Here is a 22,668-nt window from a genome sequence, read left to right as displayed (position 1 = left end):
CGGCCACATGACCTTGGAGGTGTCTATGGACAACAGCTTAGAAATGGAGATGAGCACCAACCCCAAGAGTCGGTCACGACTGGACTTAACGTCAGGGGAATACCTTTACCTTTTACTCACTGTCTTGTTTATATACTGAGTTAGAGTAATTTTATTTTTTTACTATATTGAGTTGCTAATCACTGCTATCATTGTTAGATGTTATATTTGAGATGTGGTGGTAATAAGTACGTATGTACTTTGGTTGAAATAAAAGATCTAAGTGGGCATATATAACTGTCTTATATTGAACTAGGTCATTTACCTGTTGAGCTAAGGTTCTGTCTTCCTTGACTAGCACCAGCTTTCAGGTTGTTCCTTTCACAGACCTGCTGATGCATATAACTTAGCTGACAAGTTTTGCTCCCACACAAATGAGCTCTGGGTTCTTCCTTATTATAGTTGAGTGCTTCACAGGGAGTGGCATTCAAATCTCATGTACCAAACTGCGGATAAGGCAACTTCAAATGTGGTCAGTTTTGTGCCTGGAAGCCCTTCTGTGTAGATAAATGTGCAAATCACATGGAGCAATTATACAGGGAAATGAGTGTATTTACTCTTGAGGATGGAGGCTGTGGTCATTTGTGATGACATGGTTCTGTGAGGAGGATTGTGACTTGTGTGTAGTTTGTATGCTTCATACATTGCAATACTGTCTGTAATATATTTGCTTTGTTGGAAGCAGTCCATACTTAGTAAGTCACTTCCCTTCAGTCATAGTTCCTGATCTGCAGTGTGAAGGAATAACACATACTTTATAGAATTATTAATGAAACTGAGAAAAAATATTGTATTCAAGTTCTTTATACACAGTAGAGCAAGCATGATGTAGCGGCTTTAGCAATGGACTATGACCGGGGGGGGGGGGGGTATGAACCCCCTCTCAGCCATGAAAACCTACTGGGTGACCTTCATAAAGTTACATTCTCACCGTCCAATGAAGGCAAAGGCAAATTTCACCAGGAAAAAAAACATGTTAGGTTTGCTTTAAGGCCACCATAAGCCGAAAACTATTAGAAGGAATACAAAAACAGTGTTAATCATGAATATGATGTGATTTAAAAAAAAAAACCGAACTAACATGCAGTCTTGGGTAATCTTCGTATTGGTAGTAAAAACTGCATTTGCTATGTTATTTATAGGAGATTCAATCTTTATATTATTGTGTCTTGTTAGTGGCCCATATTAGATATATGAATGAGATTTTTTTTTATTTGACAGCATAGTTATTAGTAATTATGTGAATCCCAAATTTATATAATACACTAGCTTGGGGACCCGGCAGTACCCGGGTTATTTCAGAATGGAATTGTTTGCCTTTGTTCCAAGTTTAGTCTCGATCCAGTGTCAGTTGGCTTTAGTTGGTGTGGGTGAACTACAACTCCCATATGCAAGTCATTCATGGGCCTCACAGTGGTCTGTGGGAGGTGAATTGGATGAAGGTACTGGAAATCCCATCATCCTTGGTGCATTCTCCTGCAAACTACACCAGGACATAAATTGTGTCACATTGCACCTGTGTATCAAGTTTGGTACAGTTTCGTCATTCATGGGAATCACAGTGGCCTGTGGAGGGTGAATTGGATGAAGGTATTGCAAATTCCATTGTCCTTGGTCCATCCTCCCCCAAACTGCTGCAACATATATACCACATTTGGTTTAGTTCTGTCATTTGTAGCAGTTGCTGTGGTCTGAAGAAGCGAGTGAAGGTACTGCATGTCCCATCATCCTTGGTCCATCCTCCCCCAAACTGCCCCAGGATTTAAAGGGGTTCATGGGGTAGGCTGTCTGGAATTGTGGGAGTTGGAATCCAAAACACCTGGATGGCCCAAGTTGGCCCGTGCCTGGTTTAAAGGCTTTCATACAATCCTAGAGTTAGAAGGGGTGCCAAAAAGACCATCTAGTCGAACCCCCTTCTGCCATAGAGGAAGACACCATCCAAGCCCTCCCGACAGATGGCCATCCAGTCATAAATATGATTGGGAGATAGATAGAGTCCTAGATTTGAAAGGGTCTCTGAAGGTCATCCAGTCCAGCCCCTTCTGGTGTAAAGGAAGACACCATTCAAGTCCTCCTGACAGATGACTGTCCAGTGCTAAATATGATTGGGAGATTTGAAAGGGTCTGTAAAGGTCATCCAGTCCAGCCCCTTCTGCTGTAAAGGAAGACGTCATCCAGTCCAGCCCCGTCTGCCACAAAGGAAGACAACATTCAAAGCTTCCCGACAGAAGCTCATTCAAACCATACATACGATTGAGACATTTATTTATTTATTTAATTCTGATATTTCTCCCCCACCTTTCTGCAATGGACCCAAAGTGGCTTGCAAGGTCATTAAGCCACGTGGTAACATCCACCATATAAATAAAACATAAAAGTAACGTAAACAATAGTATAAATATATAAGACATAAAAGTAGAAGAAGCTGCCTTCTATGGAGCAATCTTAAGGAGGAAAGATGGCGTCCTTTTTTGCGGCCTAGGAGGAGAAAAGCAGCCTGGAAGGCCTTAAACATGTCAGCAGAGGGGCCAAAGGGGCCCAGTGGTGGGTGGGTAAGGTGGGGGAGGAATAAAAGTTTTCATAAAGACAGCCAAAACCATCCTTTAAAGGAAGATGGTCTTTTTTTTCCTCTTGAGTCTGTTGTGGAAAGTAGATATAGTAATGTAAATGTAAAGTTTTTTTTATCATCAGTATGCACAGTTGGCCATGTTGGGTCTATTTGGTCCAGATCCATTATCAGTGGGTTCATGGGTCCTAGGGGTTATGTGTGTCAAGTTTGGTCCAGGTCCGGCCTTCGTGGTGGTCACAGTAGTATTTTTGATTACAAAAGTGTAGGCCGAAGGCTGTTAAGTGTACCAAAGCTAGCGTCGTTCTGAGGAGAGAGAGTAGGCCGAATGAAGCCTGCTGGTAGTAGTTTTTGCCTCAGGGGTTCCAGTGGCCTGTGAAAGTGGCGGCCAATCAGAAAGCATGCCCATATTCTGCCAGGCCAATCAAAACGCTGGCCCATATTCCGGCCGACCAATCAAAACACTGGCACATACAAACATACAAACATTCACTTTTATATATTCACTTTTATATACAGTAGAATCTCACTTATCCAAGCTAAACGGGCTGGCAGAAGCTTGGATAAGCGAATATCTTGGATAATAAGGAGGGATTAAGGAAAAGCCTATTAAACATCAAATCAGGTTATGATTTTACAAATTAAGCACCAAAACATCATGTTATACAACAAATTTGACAGAAAAAGTAGTTCAATACGCAATAATGTTAAGTTGTAATTACTGTATTTATGAATTTAGCACCAAAATATCACAATATATCGAAAACATTGACTTCAAAAATGGCTTGGATAATCCAGAGGCTTGGATAAGCGAGGCTTGGATTAGTGAGACTCTACTGTATAGATATATAGATATATAGATATAGATTGGTAACATTTGGCTCATCAAATAAAATAGCTAGGTCCTAATGGTGGAATACAGTCAGCTGTTCCCCCTCAGATCTTTACAACATAACTTAAAGAAAATGGAAAGTCCAGTCCAGTACCATTTGGAGGACTGTGCTTTATGTACAAGATCTGCAATTGACTAAAGGTTTTCTATTTTCATAGAAAAGTGATGTTTCAAATTAGATTTAACTTTATATTGATTTACATAGTCCACAATATTCTATGAGTCATATCCATAAGTAAATGTGTATTGGGTTGCATTCTAATTAAAAACAAAGATAAACTATGAATCTTTCCATTTAGAGTTGGAACCCAACAGATTTATTGAGTTGGATCCCTAGCTTTCGTTTTAAGAAAAACCTGCATTGTTTTTGTGTGTCTTCAGGTCATATATCCCACTCCAAGTTGTAAAGATCCAATTTACAAACAACTCATAGTTTAGAACGGAGGTAAGAAGGAAAGACTATTTTTATATGAGGATTTAATGTTTGAAATGGAAAGTTTGACTATTACAAAATCTAAATTTTCAACAAATTGTTCAGTTTTCTCTTGAAGAAAGACATGATGAAGAACCCTTTGGAATAATCTCATGTGACTCTCTTTTCCATTGTATACGTATTTCTGTACTTCTCAAAGAAAGTAGAAATGTTTTAAAATTAAGATGAATGTTCAGAAGTAATGTTTGAAACAATTAATTATGAGAAACATCAAATATAGCATTCTTTGTTTTAGCACTTTAAGGGAATGATAAATCAGTTTGTGTTTTCCATTAATAACAGAGTTGTCTAACAGTAGCCATAAAGAAAATATGAAAGATTACATATCATATTTTACATGTAGAGTAAGTTTTAACAAATGTGGTAATTGAAATGAAGGACAAAGGCACTGTTGGATTCTGTTTCCTGGAAAAGCATTAATGCTTTCCCTGGAAATGGAATTCAATAGGGCTAACATCAAGATTTGAAAATCTAAAATTAAGAATTAGAAGTGCTTTACTTTGTTTGAATGTGCCATGTTTAACTTATTTTATAACAAGAACTAATTACTTTCTCAGAAACTCATTACTTTCTCATGCTGTCAGGTTACAGAAAAAGTGTGAGCGAGCGAGAGAGAGAGAGAGAGAGAGAGAGAGGAGGGATATTCGGAAAGTAAGGTTACAAGATTTTTTTTTAAATACAAAGAATGAATATATTTTAATAAAACTTACATGGATTATAGCATAGGTATTACATTATTTTTGCACATAATCACAGTTCAGTTCAATACATTTTGTCATCCGTGGGACAAGATTTTTGATGTCTGTCTAAAGTCTCCCACCGCCTTTTTTAGCCAGTCCGTCACTTTGGCAGGAGCTGGTGGTGGTGGAAGAGGATGAGGAGGAGGAAGCAGCAGCAACAGAGCTGCCTTTTGGCTAGAGGGGCTTCCCGAGCTGCTGAGCCCCCCTGACGAGCTGCGCCATGGCCGAGAGCACCCAGCCCAACAGAGAGAGGAGGAGGAGAGAGGAGGAGGAGGCAGTGGCAGAAGCTGCTCACTGGCAATTCTCTAAAGTGGCAGTTCCTCCTCTTCCTCCCTGTCACATTACTCCTCCTCCTTGCTCCAGTGGCTCATTCTTTGTATTTTAAAAAATCGTGTAACCTTACTTTCCAGATATATTCTCTTTTTGCTCAGGACAGAAAAAAATGTGTAAAGGTTATTTCATTATAACTGAGATGTTAACATGCTGTGAGTGTCAAGGACAGAACGCCACAAGATCAAAGATAACAGAGTTTATTGGATTTACAGAACTCAAAATGCCCGTAAAAGACAAGGGCTAGGCAACGCTGGCCTTAAAAAGCAAAAAGGGGCAAGAAAAACGTTCAAAAGATAAACCGGATTAAACCGGAGTTTAATCCGGACAAAATCAAAACAGCTTGCTTCAGCCTGAGAATAAACAAAACAGAAACTGGTGAACAAAGAGTTCAAAAGAATGTAACTAATTGGCAGCAGATGCTTCTCTGCTGCCAGCACTATGTTTTGAGTAACTTAGAAGTTACTCCTCCACACAGCAGGCAAGGTTCCAATACAAACACAACAGCCGAGGATTGAAGCAGTAGCGTAGTCCCAGTTCTTTCCGAAGGTCGTAAGGCAGAAGCAGACGTTTGTAGTTCACCAAGTCCAGGTAGGAGAATCCGAGCCCGTAGTCAGTTCAGTCCGTAAATCCAGAGTAGCAGATGGCGTCCGTCAAGAAGACGACGGAAGGTCAAAGCTATTGAGATTAAGCAGAGGTTGCACAAACAAAAGCCCACACAATTCCTCCCGCCGTCTGAACCCAAATTCCAAAACAACTTACGTAGTCAGCACACGAAACACACCCGTCTTCAGGAAAACGTCCCACACAGATCCCAAGCGTTCGTCCAGATTACCTTGCCCAACGCAATTTGCAATTGCTCCCAAGCCCCATTTTATGCCAGTTACAAGTCCTCATCACTATCAGCTGCCCTCCTTAACCCGGGCGTTTCCTCATCACTTTCCTCATCAGAGCTGGAACACCTCTGACTACGCCCCACAGCATCCCCAGCTGTGGATCCCGTCCCATCCCTCCAGCTTGTCCATGGGTCTAGTCCTGAAGGTCCCCAATCATCTTCCATCCCATCATTGCCAGTGGCACCCAATTCCTCCCTTACCCGAGTCCAATCCATCTCATCCTCTTCCGAGCTCACCACCTCTTCCTCCATTCTCTCTGTAAACCCCTCAAAAGAATCCTCGTCAGATGGTTCTGCAAAGATATCTCGCAGCCTCTTTCTTTCTCGCTCCTCGAGAGTATCTGACTCTCGAGGAGTCTTACGCCCACGCTTCCCAGTAGCAGAGCCATGAGGCTCAATCATAACAGTGAGCACTCTTGAAAATGTTGAGATTTTTGAGTATTTAAATGTATTTAAAATGTTCAACATCTAAAGATAAAACTTTGAAAACTTTTTTAAAAAGAAGAAGAGTAGGGGTGAGAGAACAGAAAGTGAGAGACATCTACCCCTGAGAAGGGCACTTCACTTCATGGGACCCCTTTTCTCCATGAAAGAGTTATCATAGGGAAATGAGGTCTCCACTGAAGTTTTCTCACCAATCCCTGTTTCCACAGCAAGCCAAATTTTCCAAAATCCAATTATTACATGGACAGAAAGTGAGATGAAAGCTTCTAAACAGGGGCTCAGACAGCAAAACAAACACCACAGGGGTGTCAACCCTTCCCTGTGCTTACATTTCATGGTAAACGTGTTAGTGAATGAACACATATGAAACCTACATCAATATGAAGGGGAAGTCTTCAAGTTTTTTCCAGACTCAAATATACTCAATTTGGCTGCCACCAGTCACACAGCAGACATCTAAACAGTAGTCCAACTCCTGCCACACACATTGCAACATGTTGCGATCGATCGCACTCACAGCTTGGGCAGCCAAGAGACGTTTTCTTTCACAAACAACCCATTTTGTTAAACTGTTTGAACCAGCATCTAATCGCCTTTCCATCTGGCACTACTTTCTAATAGTGCGTTCTAAATGCCTGTTACACAGTAATTACGGACTTAATGCTTTGAAACTGTAGGACACAAAACGTCTTCTCCTGATGGGTTGCAGTCATTTTGCACTGTTGGGTGTGTGAATTCTGCCTGGTGGCCACTTGTGAAATTACCCCGTCCAGGCGATGTATGTACAAAAATTTGAAGACATCTCCTTCACATTGATGTAGATTTCATACATGTGCATTCACTAAAACATTTACTATTTTTTAAAATGTTGTATGTGTATATGTGTATGCACGCACACATACACATATGGCTGGAGTTACACTTAAAATGTACCTGTTTCAACATACATACACATCCAACTTAAACCTTCAGAACTATCATGTTTGTAACTTAGGGATGGCCTGTAAATATAAGAAATACGACCATTGTACTTGCATCTGCACATATAAAGCTGCATTGTGCTATTGGATAATAATATGCATTATCAGATCAATACTGTCAACAGGAACTTTCCAGGGACCAGATGTGTGTTGGCTTGTCACTTTAACTGGAAACATATGAAAAGTATTTATTGTATAATTTGAAGAAAATATATTCCATCGTATAAAACATGCCTTAAGGAAAAGTACTTAAATAAAGGAGCTTTCAGATTTCCACACAGTGCTTGTTTAGTATCAAGGCATTTTTTCACACAAATGGCTTCATTTGGATAATCAGGAGGCTACATGATGTATGAGATTTTTAGCATTAAAAAGCTAGGAAATGCTTTAACCTTAGGACAACATGTACAGTGAACAAGGAACATGATATATACTTGCCTTGCAAATTGGCACATGAAATAAAATGTTTATTCAGGGTCACCTGTAGGACAGTGCAAATACAGTGATGTGGAAGTGCCCTGAGGAAAGTCCATTTGTGCAAACACATCTGTTATTTTACTGACGAAGACATGAGCCCTGAAGCTCCCTGTGAAAAAAAGATAAAATTTTATAAAAATTCTCAGATACGAAGCTCAGGCTGTTTGCAGGCAAATTATGTCTGTCAATGTTTTATAAGGTTTGTGAAAAATTAATATTTGTAAAAGCTAATATGTACCCTGCCACTTAATAAATTGCTATTTGTATTAAAAGAGCTCTAAATAAAGGGATATTTTGCAATACAGCTTGCATTTTTGTTGTAATACTAAAATGTGCTTATCTGTGAACACTTTTTTATTTGTAGGATTTTAGCAGTGGCATGGCAGTTTTTTTGTAGTTGCCAAAAGGAAATAAAGTATTTTCCACATTAACTAAGTTGCTGTGAACTTTATGAATACTTAACACGTTAGAAATTGAATTGTTTCCCTTTGTTCTCACTGTAGTATATGTATAGATAGAAGCTAGCCTTGGATTGGTTCTAGAAAGATTGTAAAGAATTTGATGCAGCTGTGAACTAAAAATACTGAATAGCTTTATAATATTGTCGAAATTGTATACACGGGTTCTTAATTTTGAATAGGAAGGCAACTAACAGCATTTCCAAGAAAAGTTGGTAATAATTCTGAAAAGATGATGCATGCATTCAGTGCCGTACATTTAATTTGATTTGATTTTATCTAATATAATTTAATTACAGTGATTAACTGTTGCCTATTTTAGTCATGTTACAAAATCAGATCAAATATTGGAGTAATTACCATATTTTTCGCTTTATAAGACGCACCAGATGATAAGACGCACCTAGTTTTCAGAGGAGGAAAATGGGGAAAAATAATTTGAACTAAAAGATGACCTAGAACATTTTAATAAAATAACATGTAATATGTAGACATTACCAAACAGTCAACAGCAGCATTAGGATTGCCCCTATACTGTGCCTTACCCTTCTCCCCCCCCCCCCCCCCCAGTTTCACAAAGGCGCTCTCTCCTCATTGGCTTGCCTCAGAGCACGCGAACTTCAACTCCCAGAAGCCTCGGCTGCGCTCTGCAATGATGAGGGCTTCTGGGAAATGAAGTCTCGCAGCCAGCGAGGCGGAAGAGAAGCCAGGCCAGGGAAGATGGCGGCGCCCTTGGCGGAGGAGCTGGAGCGGCTCCTGAACCCGCTTCCCGGCACCTCGCAGGACCCCGAAGACGACCCTCAGGATGGTGAGGACCCGGGGAGAACGGGACAGCCCTCGAAAGAACACCTTTCGGGCATTTATTCAGACATTCACGTGCAAATATGTCTCCATGAGGGGGTATGAGGAGCGCCGGCTGCGTGGAAGTGGGCTTTTCGAGGCTTCCCCTCACATTTCCGGAGGGAAAATGTAATGGGAGGCAGGCCTTAAAGCCGGCTTGAGCGCAGGGCTCGTGGGAACGCCTGGAGGCGTAACCGCATCGACACGTGTCTGCCTGGGCGACTGCATGACGTCATCGTGAGGTCATATTGCGTTTATAAGACGCACTGACTTTTTCCCTCTATTTTGGGGGGGGAAAAGTGCGTCTTATAAAGCGAAAAATACGGTATTTAAGTAGTTTTTTTGTAGGGACTTTGGTGGTGGCAGCTCAACTGTTCTTTAAAAATTCTGATGTAAGTTTTAGACTTCAGTCTGTTGTAACATCAGCCTTTGGGTTCATGCTTTTCCTTTATGATTCCTGGAATTTCTCAGAGAACCAGTGTTTGCATTAAATTCTTTCTATGTTATATTTCTGTTAAGTTGCAGGCAAAGGTTGAATATATCATTTCCTGACTAAAGGAACTTAAACCCATTGTTTAGTTTGACCCTTTGTAGATTGACTGTGTCGTAAATATGCAGGCCTTAACAAATTGAGGACTCTGTCTTGTCATGTGTGTGAGTAGCATGCTGTTGTCACTTGTAACAAACAGAGAACGGAACCAGGAAGAAATCTTTTGACTCTTTCTCTTGTTTATGAAAGGAAACAAACCAGAAAAAGGAAGCTACCTACTGCAAAATTAACTCTAATGCTGAGCTCGGTAGCTTGCTTAACTATCCCAGCTGCAAGTGGAAATCATTTGGTAATAAGCTAGATTCCCTTGACTTGTCACGCTGAGTGAATGTGCCTCAAACGTAGTCCTCAAAATGTGGTTACAGACTTTTCTTTCCAGGAGAAAGAGTTTAAAGTGAAAGTACAGTTGTGGTTGAGTACCAGCACTTCACTAGTAATATTACTCAGCAGTTTGATATTGCCAAACGTAAGTGCTAAAGAAGTCTGTCCTCAGCCACTCAGTTGTACTGATTTCATTACTGCTGTGGTGGTATCTAAGTGCTTCAGTGACTACATGAATTGTCACATTTTATTGTCTTCCCTTTGTCAGAAGTGGTGGAATGTGCATTCCAAAAGACCTGAAGAAATTCTTATTCTCTAAACCATTTATTTTGGGTTAGATTGCTCTAAATCTTAGCTTTGTGTGAATGTAAAAAAGCTTTAATATGAAGGCTACATTCCTAAGATTGCCTATTTCACAATAAGCCCTATTCGATATTTAATGGACCCCCATCTTCGCTGGGCTGTAAAATACTTGCTGAACAGTGAGTCCACTAAGCCTGTTTGTTTAATGTATGTATTTCCAAACCAAACTAGTAATCTGAATTGTTCAGGATTATGGTGGGGCACTTTAGCGGAGATCTTGTGAAGTAAATTGATGTTAGACTGAAGCCACAATCCTGTGCATAGTTGAAAGTAATTACTGTTGTATTGGTATTTGATTGTGTTTAAGTGGATACTGGCCCAGGTTGTAATACCTGATTATTATAAGCAAATGCTGGCAATATAATACCCAATTTCTCTTTAGTATTGCTTTTTGAATTTTATATTGTTCTTTCTAGAGCCACTCTTGATCAATGCGTGGGGGATAGCCCTGACAGGGATGATGCATTACCACATTCACACTTACACAATCATGCAGATGTTCCATCCCCAATCGTAGACCAGGAGCAACAGGAACACCCTTGGGAGAGGGATGGGCTCTTTGATGCATCTCAGTGGATTGTCATTGGCAAATGCACTGGGGATGTCGAGGAGGAGGACAACACTTTATACCTACACAATCCACTTCAACAGGAACACTTTTCAGCGGACCTACACATTATCTTGCACAAAAGAGACCCTGTCAATCCTCAAAAGGAAACAGGTCTTGGTAGTAGGCAACTCCCTCCTTAGAGGAACAGAAGCCATCATTTCCAAACAGGATGGGATGGCTCAAGAAACATGCTGCCTCCCAGGGGCAAAAATGCACCATGTCACTCAGAGGCTCACCAGACTCCTAAAGCCCCATCATCCTCCCCCGCCCCCCTCATGTTGATTCATGTAGGAATCAATGATACAGCTAGGCATACCTTTCAAAAGATCACAAATGATTTTTGAACTCTTGGAACAAAGCTAAAACAAAGTAATGTACATGTGGTCTTTTCATCCCTTCTCCCCGCTGTACGATGTGGCCCTGCAAGGGCCAGAAAAATAGTACAGGTCAATAACTGGCTCAAAAAATGGTGTCAGGAAGAACACTTCGGCTTCCTCGACCATGGCCTGCTTTTCGAGAAGGAAGGCCTACTGGCAAGGGATGGGGTGCACCTCACACAACTAGGAAAACACCTTTTTGCTCACAGACTAGCAAACTTCATCAGGTACACTTTAAACTAGGTCAGCTGGGGGAGGGGGACAATAGCCTTGCGAACAGTATTTTACCCACGACCACAGGGAATCGCCATAAGGCTAAATGGAGGATTGCACAAACACAACAAGGACCAATTACCAAGAACACAATAATCCCAAAGGAACAGCTCAGGGGAAGGTCCCAGGGGCTTACATGTCTTTACACCAATGCACAGAGCATGGGGAATAAACAAGACAAAGTCCAACTTTTAGCACAACACCACACTTAACGATGTCATAGACATCACTGAAACGTGGTGGGATGACTCCCATCACCGGAATGTAGCCATTGAAGGCTATAACCTCTTTCACAGAAACAGAAAAAAGGGGAGAGGAGGGGGAATAGCCCTATATGTCAAAATCATTTACGTTGCAGAAGAGATGCAAGACGGCAATCCGGGAAACCAGCTTGAAAGCATCTGGATAAGAATCAAGACAACTGGGACTTAAAATGATCTCATTGTGGGTGTCTACTACAGACCTCCGAACCAGGATGAAGAACTTGATGAAGCCTTCTGTCAGCAGCTGACCGAACAGGCACAAAGAAGAGAGATAGTAATCATGGGTGATTTCAACTATCAAATGATATCTGCTGGAAAACAAACTCGGCCAAGAGTACAAAGTCCAACAAATTCCTCACTTGCCTTGCGGACAATTTTATGGTCCAGGAGGTAGAAGAGACAACAAGGTGATCAGCTACTCTTGATCTCATCCCAACAAATGCGGAGGACCAGATCAATGCAGTTGAAGTAGTCGGGGCAAGCGACCATGTGCTCCTGCAGTTTGCGATACAAAGGAAGGCCAAAACGAAGACAAGTCAAACCCGCATTCTGGACTTTAGGAGAGCTGACTTCGAAAAAATGAAGGAAATACTGAGCGGCATTCCATGGACGCCAATACTAAAAGACAAGGGAGTCAAGGATGGATGGGAGTTTTTCAAAAGTGAAATACTCAAGGCGTAAATGCAAACAGGGCCAACAAAGAATAAAAACAAGACAAGTGCAAAGAAGCCAGAATGGATGTCCAAAGAACTTCTAACTGGTCTAAGACTTAAAAAAGACATGCACAAGAAGTGGGAAAAGGGAGAAATCACCAAAGAAGAATTCAAACGAATAGCCAACTCCTGTAGGGAAAAGGTTTGCAAGGCTAAAGCGCAAAACGAGCTCAGGCTTGACAGAGACATTAAAAACAATAAAAAGGGCTTCTTTGCTTACATCGGTAGGAAAAGGAAGAACAAGGAGGTGATAGGGCCTCTGCGAGGAGAAAATGGGGAAATTCTGACAGGGGATAGGGAAAAGGCAGAACTATTTCATGCCTTCTTTGCCTCAGTCTTCTCACAAAAAGAAAGCCAGCCTCAACCTCAGTAACATGGAGTGGATGAAGGATTGGGGGAAATCCAACTCCAAATAGGGAAAGAAGTCGTCCAGGAATACCTGGCTGCTCTAAATGAATTTAAGTCTTCAGGGTCGGATCAACTACACCCAAGAGTATTGAAGGAACTAGCAGAAGTTATTTCGGAATCACTAGCAATCATTTTTGAGAGTTCTTGGAGAACGGGAGACGTCCCAGCAGATGGGAGGAGGGCGAATGTGGTCCCTATCTTCAAAAAGGGAAAAAAGGATGACCCAAACAATTACTGTCCGTTTAGCTTCACGTCGATACCAGGCAAGATTCTGGAAAATATCATTAAGGAAGTGGTCTGCAAACACTTAGAAACAAATGCGGTCATTGCTAATAGTCAACACGGATTTACCAAAAACAAATCATACCAGACTAACCTGATCTCTTTTTTTTTTGTGATAAAGTTACAAGCTGGGTAGATTCAGGGAATGCCGTGGATGTAGCCTATCTGGATTTCAGTAAGGCCTTTGACAAGGTCCCCCGTGACCTTCTGGCAAACAAGTTAATCAAATGTGGGCTAGGCAAAACTACAGTTAGGTTGACCTGTAATTGGTTAAGCGAACGAACCCAAAGGGTGTTCACCAATGCGTCGTCTTCATCTTGGAAAGAAGTCACAAGTGGAGTGCCGCAAGGTTCCGTCCTAGGCCCGGTTGTGTTCAACATCTTTATTAACGACTTAAACGAAGGATTAGAAGGCACGATCATCAAGTTTGCAGACGACACCAAACTGGGAGGGATAGCTAACACTCCAGAAGACAGGAGTAGAATTCAAAACGATCTTGACAGATTAGAGAGATGGGCTGAAACTAACAAAATAAAGTTCAGCAGGGACAAATGCAAGATACTTCACTTCGGCAGAAGAAATGAAATGCAAAGATACAGAATGGGGGATGATGCCTGGCTCGAAAGCAGTACCTGTGAAAAAGACCTTGGAGTCCTCGTGGACAACAAGTTAAACATGAGCCTACAATGTGATGCGGCAGCGAAAAAAGCCAATGGGATTTTGTCTTGCATAAATAGGGGTATAGCGTCTAGATCCAGGGAAGTTATGCTACCCCTCTATTCTGCCTTGGTCAGGCCACATCTGGAATACTGTGTCCAATTCTGGGCACCACAGTTGAAGGGATTTGTAGACAAGCTGGAAAGCGTCCAGAGGAGGGCAACTTAAATGATCAAGGGTCTGGAGAAAAAGCCCTATGAGGAGCGGCTTAAAGAGCTTGGTATGTTTAGCCTGCAGAAGAGAAGGCTGAGAGGAGACAAGATAGCCATGTACAAATATGTGAGGGGAAGTCATAGGGAGGAGGGAGAAAGCTTGTCTTCTGCTGCCCTGCAGACTAGGACGCGGAACAATGGCTTCAAACTACAGGAAAGGAGATTCCACCTGAACATCAGGAACAACTTCCTCACTGTGAGAGCTGTTCGGCAGTGGAACTCTCTCCCCCGGGCTGTGGTGGAGGCTCCTTCTGGATGGCGGGGGTGCTTTGAATGAGATTTTCCTGCTTCTTGCAGGGGGTTGGACTGGATGGCCCGTGAGGTCTCTTCCAACTCTACATTCTAGGCCTGCATAACCTGTGGCCTTTCAGGTGTTTGGACCTCCAACTCCCAGAGCTCTAGACAGCTGTTCCCATGGCCAGAAATTCTGAGAGCTGAAGTCCAAAACATCTGGAGTGGTCGCAGGTTGTACAAGCCCGCTTTAGAGACTAGGGTATGGAGCAGTGGATTCAAATTGCAGGAAGAGATTCCACCTAAATATTAGGAACAATTTCCTGATGGTAAGAGCTGTTCAGAAGAGGAATATGCTACCTTGGTGTGTGGTGGAGTCTCCTTTTCTAGAGATATTTAAACAGAGGCTGGGTGGCCATCTGTTGGGTGTTCGAGTGTGTGCTCTCGCATGGCCAGGGTTTGGACTGGACAGCTCCTGTGATCTCTTCCATCACTATAATTATATGGTTGTGGTGACTTCCCATCCTTTGGGCTAGAGACATTCATACGTAATTCTGTTCTTCCTTCCTATTACATTGCTTTTCTATTCTTCCTTCTGACCTAATAGTTATTATTTATAGATTCCCTACAAAGATTCTAACATATTAAATTATGAAACCTTCTATAATAAATTTTCCCTCTTTCTTTTTTTTTACAAAGTATAGAAATTGCTCCCAGTCTTTGATAAAGTTTTTGTGTGTTTTTTTCTTTGTTAATCACTGCTATGTTGTCAATTTCTGCTATTTTAAAAACTTTTAACAATCCATTCTTCTATTGTCGAGAGGTCTTCCAAAGCTGTGCATATAATGTCGGTGCTGCTATTATCATATAATGCAATACTAGTTCAGTGGTTTTTAGCATTCCCAATAAAAAACATTCAGGCTCCAATTGTATCTTTAATTGAAAACAATCTTGCAATGTTTTATGTATTAAAATACTTACATTGCATCCTATATTATAAAGTCATTTTGCAACTTATTAATTGTAAAATGGACAAACAGAGATCTGAAATATACCTAAATTGAGTATCTTCACTATGGAGAATAGTTCTTTTTTAACCAAATCTCAAGCTCTAATTGGTTTTATTATATCATCTAACTAATATTTTTGTGGGTTGTTGTGCATTTTCTGGACTGTATGGCCATGTTCCAGAAGCATTCTCTCCTGACGTTTGGCCCACATCTATGGCAGGCATCCTCAGAGGTTGTGAGGTATATTGGAAAACTAAGCAAGTGAAGTTTATATATCTAGAAGGTCCAGGGTGGGAGAAATAACTTGTCTGTTGGAGGCCAGTGTGAATGTTGTAATTAATCACCTTGATTAGCATTAATGGCCTTGCCAGCTTCATGGCCTGGCTTCTTCCTGTGTAGGGGAATCCTTTGTTCAGAGGTGTTAGCTGCCCTTGATTGATGCATGTCTGGATGTTAGCTTGATTTTAATAAAACTGTTTATGAATTCAGTTGAATACTAGGCCAAAATTAGGCTACTTATACATTTGAAATTATACTTTAAAGCAAGCACAACTGGTCATATTGTTAATTCAGTTAGATGTACTTTTGATTTTAGTAGTGGTTTTGTTGTTGCACTGGGACACTTAGAGGCTCGGGTGTTAATCCCCGCTACTGGATAACTATGAGGAAGTCACATTGTCTCATCCCCACAGAAAGGTGAAAGAAAACTCCCTTTAAACACATTCTGCCAAGAAAACCCATTGTTGGATTTGTCTTAAATCAGAAATTATTTGAAGACACTGAGCAGCAAAGTAATGTTTAACTGTTCATTATGGCTTGAGGGACCAAAAGCTTGCTATTGCATGGAGGTGAAAGCAAGTTGAATGTGAAAACATATCTAAGAACGTCCAATACAGACAGTCCGCAAGTCACGAATGATATAGGTTATGCAGGTTTGTTCTTAAGTTGAATTTGTATGTACGTTGAAACAGGTACAATTTTAAAGTGCCACTCCAGTCATATCTATCTATCCATCTTTGGATAGCATAGGGAAGGGTTAACACCCTTGTGGTGTTTGTTTTGCTGCCTGTGCCCCTGTTCAGACAATATCACCTCACTTTCTGTCCCTGTGATAACTGGATTTCAAAAAAATTGGCTTGTTATGGAAACAAGGATTGGTGATAAAGCTTCAGCTGAGACACTTTTTCCCCATTATAACTCTTTCAGGAGTGAATTTCCCTTCCTTGCAGTAGATTTCTCTCACTTCCTGTTGTCTCACCCCTGTTCTTAACTATGAATCATTTGTAAGTTGGATGTTTGTAACTCAGGAGCTACCTGTAGTGGTAAAATCAGTGGATACATTTGGCCTAGAAACTCTTATACAAAACTAGATTGCATTTCTGGTATGTTACTGTTAAGCTCTTTGAATCATAGAATTGTTGTTGCTTGGAAGGAAAACCCAACAGGCATCTCCTCCAAAGTCCTGCCAGTACAGAACTCCCTGGCTTGTGTAACTGGTTTCCTTCTAAACTCTCCTCTGGCCAAACCAAACTGATAGAATAAAAGATACAGTTTGCCTATGTTGTTCATTACTCATATAATAGATGCTGTGTGTCACACCAGTAATTGGTGCCTGTTGTAACTACCATTTCCCCCAGACCCAAACAACACTTTGCTAGTCACTGACTTTCCTATCTTAATTTCTGCTTTCTTCAAACCCATTTTGCTCAATTTTGAAATTGGTTATTTTAAAAACAGTGATATTCTCTGTACACACCCACATTCAACACTGTGAGTTCATAAAAATAGCTAATTTTGGTTAACATCTGCCAGTCATGTAAACTGGAATATTAATGATGGATGTGTCTAATCAACATTTTTTTATATAAAAAAAATCTTTTTAATTTTTCTTTCAGTTTTAATGTAGTCTACTTGTACTCCTCCTTTAGAGGTCCCTGCATTAAAAAAAGAGCACCCTCTTTAAAATGAACACTAAAACAGCAGCCAAAAACAATGGTATATTACTAATTAGTGTGGTAATTATATGACTCATGATACTTTTACTTCATCCTCTTTCCTAAAATGCACTTAAAATGCATATTACTTATTATTATTATTATTATTATTATTATTATAAGATTTCAATATAATTTTAGATCTTGATGTTATTTTCATATGTGAGGTTTTCCGAGATTTTAGGTCAGAATCTGTTTGTTTGATGGAGGCTTTGCTGTTGTATGTTAGAATCTGCCCTGAGTCACCTTGGCGAGATAGGGTGGAATACAAATAAAGCATTATTATTATTATTGTTAAAAGTTTAAAAGTAATGTGGTCGCTGTTGCCCGTTTTTTGTCTAAAACTATTTAGATGCCTGTGATTTCATTTATTTCATCACTTTTTAAATTTATTTATTATGCAATGCTTTTGACACGAAATAAATAAATTATTATTATTATTATTATTATTATTATTATTATTATTATTATTAATTTTATTTGTTACTCAACTCTCCATGAAGTTCCAGGTAGGATACACCATAGTTAAAATAGATAAAACACAAGAACATTGAATAAGTATATTAAAACATAGATTAAAACACCAATACTAATAAAATGTAAATTTTAATTTTCATAGTTTAAATCGACTGGGTAGACCTACTAGAAAAGATAGGTTTTTAATTATGATTTAAATTCTGGCAGTTCATTTAGCTGTCAAGCCTCTTTTGGTAGGCCATTACAGTCTAGGGACAGCTGATGAAAAGGTCCTCTGGATGACAGTTGCTGGTTGGGTTCTGGCTGGTTGAAGTAAACAGCCCCCAGAGGATCTAAGTGTCTGGGGTGGATTATGTGGGAGAAGGTAATCCTGTAGGTAGCCTGGACCCAAACCATGTAAAAGTTTTAAAGCTAACAACCTTTAAATTAGTACTTTGCTCAGAAACTAATTGGCCACCAGTGGTGTGATTTTGATATAGGTGTAATATGTTAACTCCTAAATGTACCCATAACCAACCTTGGCTGCCATCTTTTGAATTACTCTAATTAGAATGTCAAAATATGGCACAGAGGTAGCTCAGTGTACAGCTCATTGCAGAAGTCCAGCCTTGAGATTTCCAGCATGCGCACCGCCATCTTTATGTCCTCCAATTCTAGGAAGGGGCATTGCTGGCATGGTAGCCATATTAGCTCGAGATCCTGTGGTGGATGTTCTTCATTCAATCTAGACTCCTCCTATCATCCATCAAGTTGAATTGGTTGCTTAACTGGAAGAGAAGGAAACAAAATTGGAAAGGTGTTATATTAGTTCATGCAGTTTTTCTACACACACACACACACACAATTTATTTTCTGTCTTCTGGCTAGCCAGCAGTTTCAGCTTAGTGACTGAGATCCAGGTTGAATGCAAATCTTAAGGCTTGGTATCCATTTCATCTTGGAGAGCTAGGATGAAAGTCAGATGCTGAATCTAGTTTGAACAGAGAACAATTTCAGCTTGATTAAGAAAGAAATGAAAGTACTAAGGGGATGAAAAAATAGAAAGGGGGTATATTTTTATTGGTCTCAAATAAGCAAAATAATTTATTGCTATAAGCAAACGATTTTGCTTTAGTATTTGAAAGAAACGCCCAAAATTCAATACTTAGGCTCATAAAATTACAAACAATTTTCTTTATCTCTACAGCTCCTTCTAATATGAAGATTTAGATTTAAACTGTGAGTAAATCAGCTAGCTGGAATTAAACTCACTGAATCAATGGGATTTACATAAGTGTGGATTTGTCATTTGACGTGTGATTCAAAAGGGCTTTTCTTGCTTTGACTACCAATTGGATTTAAGTTTGCAATTTTTACATATTAAAGCAAAGTATGCCTTTATAAACCTACAGAGGAAAGTTTGCTGCTTCTTAGGGAACATGAGTCTGATTGGTATGATAAATACCATATCTGTAATGCTTCTTAGTAAAGTTTTCTATTCTACAATCATAACAGATGGATACAAGACCAATGTGTTCTAGCAAATTTGACTTGATCAGGATCAGTGGTTTGGATGAGGGATTTTTTTAATGCAATCAATTCTCCATTTAGCATTTTTGGATTTACTAGATATTTTTAAAGAAAATGGGTTCTGTCAAAGTTCTATGTAAAATTATGAGAATTCTAGAATAGTGTGAACAGGGATTCAATGCCCCCCCCCCCCATGTTCAGCTGGCGTGGGAACATCTCGTTTTTCATGCTAAAATATTTGAACAAATAGTTTGAAAGCTTCGGATTCTCAAAGCCTAAAGTCAATTATTGTATTTTGAGACAATGAACTGGGAGGACAGGTTATATCCCAATTGACATGTTCCTGAATGAGACATTATTTCGTTCAACTTCTGTCTAGCTTCTGTGTGCGGGATTCTTGTTTGACTCCTTGACTTGATGGCCTATAGGTTTCTCTGATGTTCCATTTTGTCCCCCATACCAATAGGTGAAACTGCTGTAATAAGATAATCTGGAGGTTTGGTACTACCACTACCAGTGTGCTTATGATACCTAATTTTGCTACTATTTCCACCCAATTCTGAGGAAGGGATTTTGGTTATGGACCAGCATTTTAATCATAAGGGACTGGATAAAGAAGAACAAAATGAAGCTTAAGCAGACAAGGCAGAGAGCTTCTGGTCAGCAGGGCCGGCCCCACTAATGAGGCACCTGACGCCGCCGCCTCGGGCGCAGGCCCGGGGGGGCGCCGTCAGGCTGGGCGGGAGGCGGGGCACCGCCCTGACGGTGCCCCGCCTCCCGCCCAGTGCGCCCTGGCCCGTCTGGCCTGCTAGAAAAGGCCAGACGGGCGAGCGGGAGTAGCGTGGGAGGCGGGGCCAGCTCTGACGCCGCTCCCCCCCCTCCCGCCCAGCGTGCCTTGGCCCCGCCTCCCACGCAGCGTGGGAGGCGGGGCCAAGGCACGCTGGGCGGGGGGGGGGAGCGGCGTCAGAGCTGGCCCCGCCTCCCACGCTACCCCCGCTCGCCCGTCTGGCCATTTCTAGCAGGCCAGAGTTCAGCGGAGGTCCCTCCAGGCCGCAATCGCGGCCTGGAGGAACCTCCGCTGAACTCTGGCCTGCTAGAAATGGCCAGACGGGCGAGCGGGGGTAGCGTGGGAGGTGGGGCCAGCTCTGGCCCCGCCCCCCGCCCAGCGTGCCCTGGCCCCGCCTCCCACGCTGCGTGGGAGGCGGGGCCAGGGCACGCTGGGCGGGGGGCGGGGCCAACTCTGGCCCCGCCCCCCTCACTATTCGCCCTGGCCCCGCCTCCCACGCAGCGTGGGAGGCGGGGCCAGGGCACGCTGGGCGGGGCCAGGGCGCCGGTGGCGGGGGCGCTTTTCAGCACCCCCGCTTCACATCAAAAAATATCTCCGGCCGGCCCTGCTGGTCAGTCAAAAGGCATATTAAAGTAGCAGTAAAATAGCCTGTGCTGAATGGGATTATACTCGCGTGAGTATGTTTCAGTGTTCTTGATAGTGGAATTAATTTCTTGTGATCTTTTATTTGTTTGGGGTTTTTTTCTATTTTAATGTTTTATGTCAGTTCTGGAGAAACCATGAGATTGTTGTTGTTGTTGTTGTTGTTGTTATTTTGCTCTGCTACAGAGAATAAACTCCAGTATACTCAATGTGATCCTCTTCTATAAAAGCATGCATAGAATTGGGGTTCAAATCCTATGTGGGGGCACACTGCAATTAAATGATAAATGTGGACAGACAGAATTTGGTTGCTGTAAGAGCCAGAAACTTCTAGCAAGTAAGTGGTAGGCTCCAGAGGTTTATGAAATGGAAGCAGCAGAAACCATTGCAATTGTTTGATAAAAGCTAGATGTGTTCTTGCAATATGCAAAGCCTTTTTTGCTAGAATCAGTGGCACAAGCCCAAGAAATTGCCAGGCTGCACCCATATTCATTTGGAGCTTATTTAGCTTGCTTTTTGTACAAGAATATAAAACAACAAATCTAATTCAAAATACTATTGAAAACTTAATGTGGTCTGACCCAACATAATAAACATTAGAGTTGCGTTTTTTTTATACACGAAATTTACCTTGCAACGCATTTATTATTTTTCTCTATTGTTCACCCATTGTGTTTATGTAATACTTGTAGCTCAATTCTTGGAAAGTCTGCTTGATTTCAAGAACTTTGTCTACTTAAATGTGTAGTAGGTCTTTATTAGTGTATCCTCTCCTTCTGTGTATGTTTGAGTGTGTTTTTATGCAGATGTTTTCCAAGCAGCGAGGGTAAATAGACAGCTGTAGTAAGCAATACAAAATAATAAATACAATCATGTTTTTGTGAATGTTTTGCAGAAGTGGTTTTTCCCAAGTTGAATTTTCAGAAAGTTTCCCTGACATCTGGCAATCCTAAGCTAGTTTTCTTTAGCCCTTTCAGCAGCTAAAGAAGCTTTAGTATTAATTCTTAATAAGTTAATAAGCAGATGTGCATAATTGCTTGGTTTGCTTGATTTTGGATGGCATGATTTTAATAATTGTTTTTAAATTGGGTTGTTTTGTAATGTCTTTAGTTTTAATGTACCTGTATTTTATTGTATGTTTGTTCATGGCATCGAATTGCTGCTTATTTTGTAAGGCCACTCTGATTCCCCTCGGGGTGAAACTGGTGGGATATAAATGAAGTAAATCATTTTGTCACACTTCTTCCTCCATGGACTGATTCCTTTGTATGAAATATTTGTTTGAAACAAGAATATCAGGTGTCCAGTGTCATTTTCCAGTAGCAAATGCCCTTGGCTTTCTTCAAGTGAGGAAATTCTCTCAGCTGCTACTCATTCAATTTCATTTTTGGAAAGAGAACAAATAGCATGCATGAGTGTCCTGCTTTTTGAAACTGAACTGCAACTCTGAAAGAAAACTCCCATCTCCTTCTAAAACATACTTTCTTATCTTTACCAGACTTCCATGCAAAGTGATGTGTTTTTGACAAGACTAGAGAAGACTAGAAGAGAGAGGATTTTTTTTTCTGTCATTGATGAGGAGGTCCAAATAGGAAAGAAATAAGAAAAATAAATATCTCCTGATCTTTCAAATCTCCTTATAGTGGAGGAAAAAAATCTCTATCTCTCTGAACCATATTCATCCACTCTTTTCTCTCTTCCTGTGTGAAAGAATTGGAAGAGGGACATTTTTCTCACCTTGTACATCAGATTTCAAAAGGCAGTTTTCCTTTGTA

General features: G+C 40.9%; 1 protein-coding gene and 1 long non-coding RNA gene across 3 annotated transcripts in view; one reads left to right on the top strand and one right to left on the bottom strand.

Moving 5' to 3' along the window:
• Positions 1-22,668, top strand: part of socs5 (suppressor of cytokine signaling 5) — a 36,691-nt gene that overhangs the window by 3,682 nt on the left and 10,341 nt on the right. The gene's annotated exons all lie outside the window — the stretch shown is intronic.
• On the bottom strand, positions 5,245-6,576 carry LOC134296379 (uncharacterized). Its single transcript, XR_010003105.1, has 2 exons — positions 5,823-6,576; positions 5,245-5,738 (listed from the first exon to the last, which is right to left on the bottom strand). It is a non-coding gene; the product is annotated as an uncharacterized LOC134296379 (long non-coding RNA).

This window comes from Anolis carolinensis, chromosome 1 (genome assembly GCF_035594765.1).
Source record: "Anolis carolinensis isolate JA03-04 chromosome 1, rAnoCar3.1.pri, whole genome shotgun sequence".
NCBI lineage: Eukaryota > Metazoa > Chordata > Lepidosauria > Squamata > Dactyloidae > Anolis > Anolis carolinensis.
The sequence above is the reverse complement of the archived record's forward strand: the minus strand, read 5'-3'. Positions and strand labels throughout refer to the sequence as shown.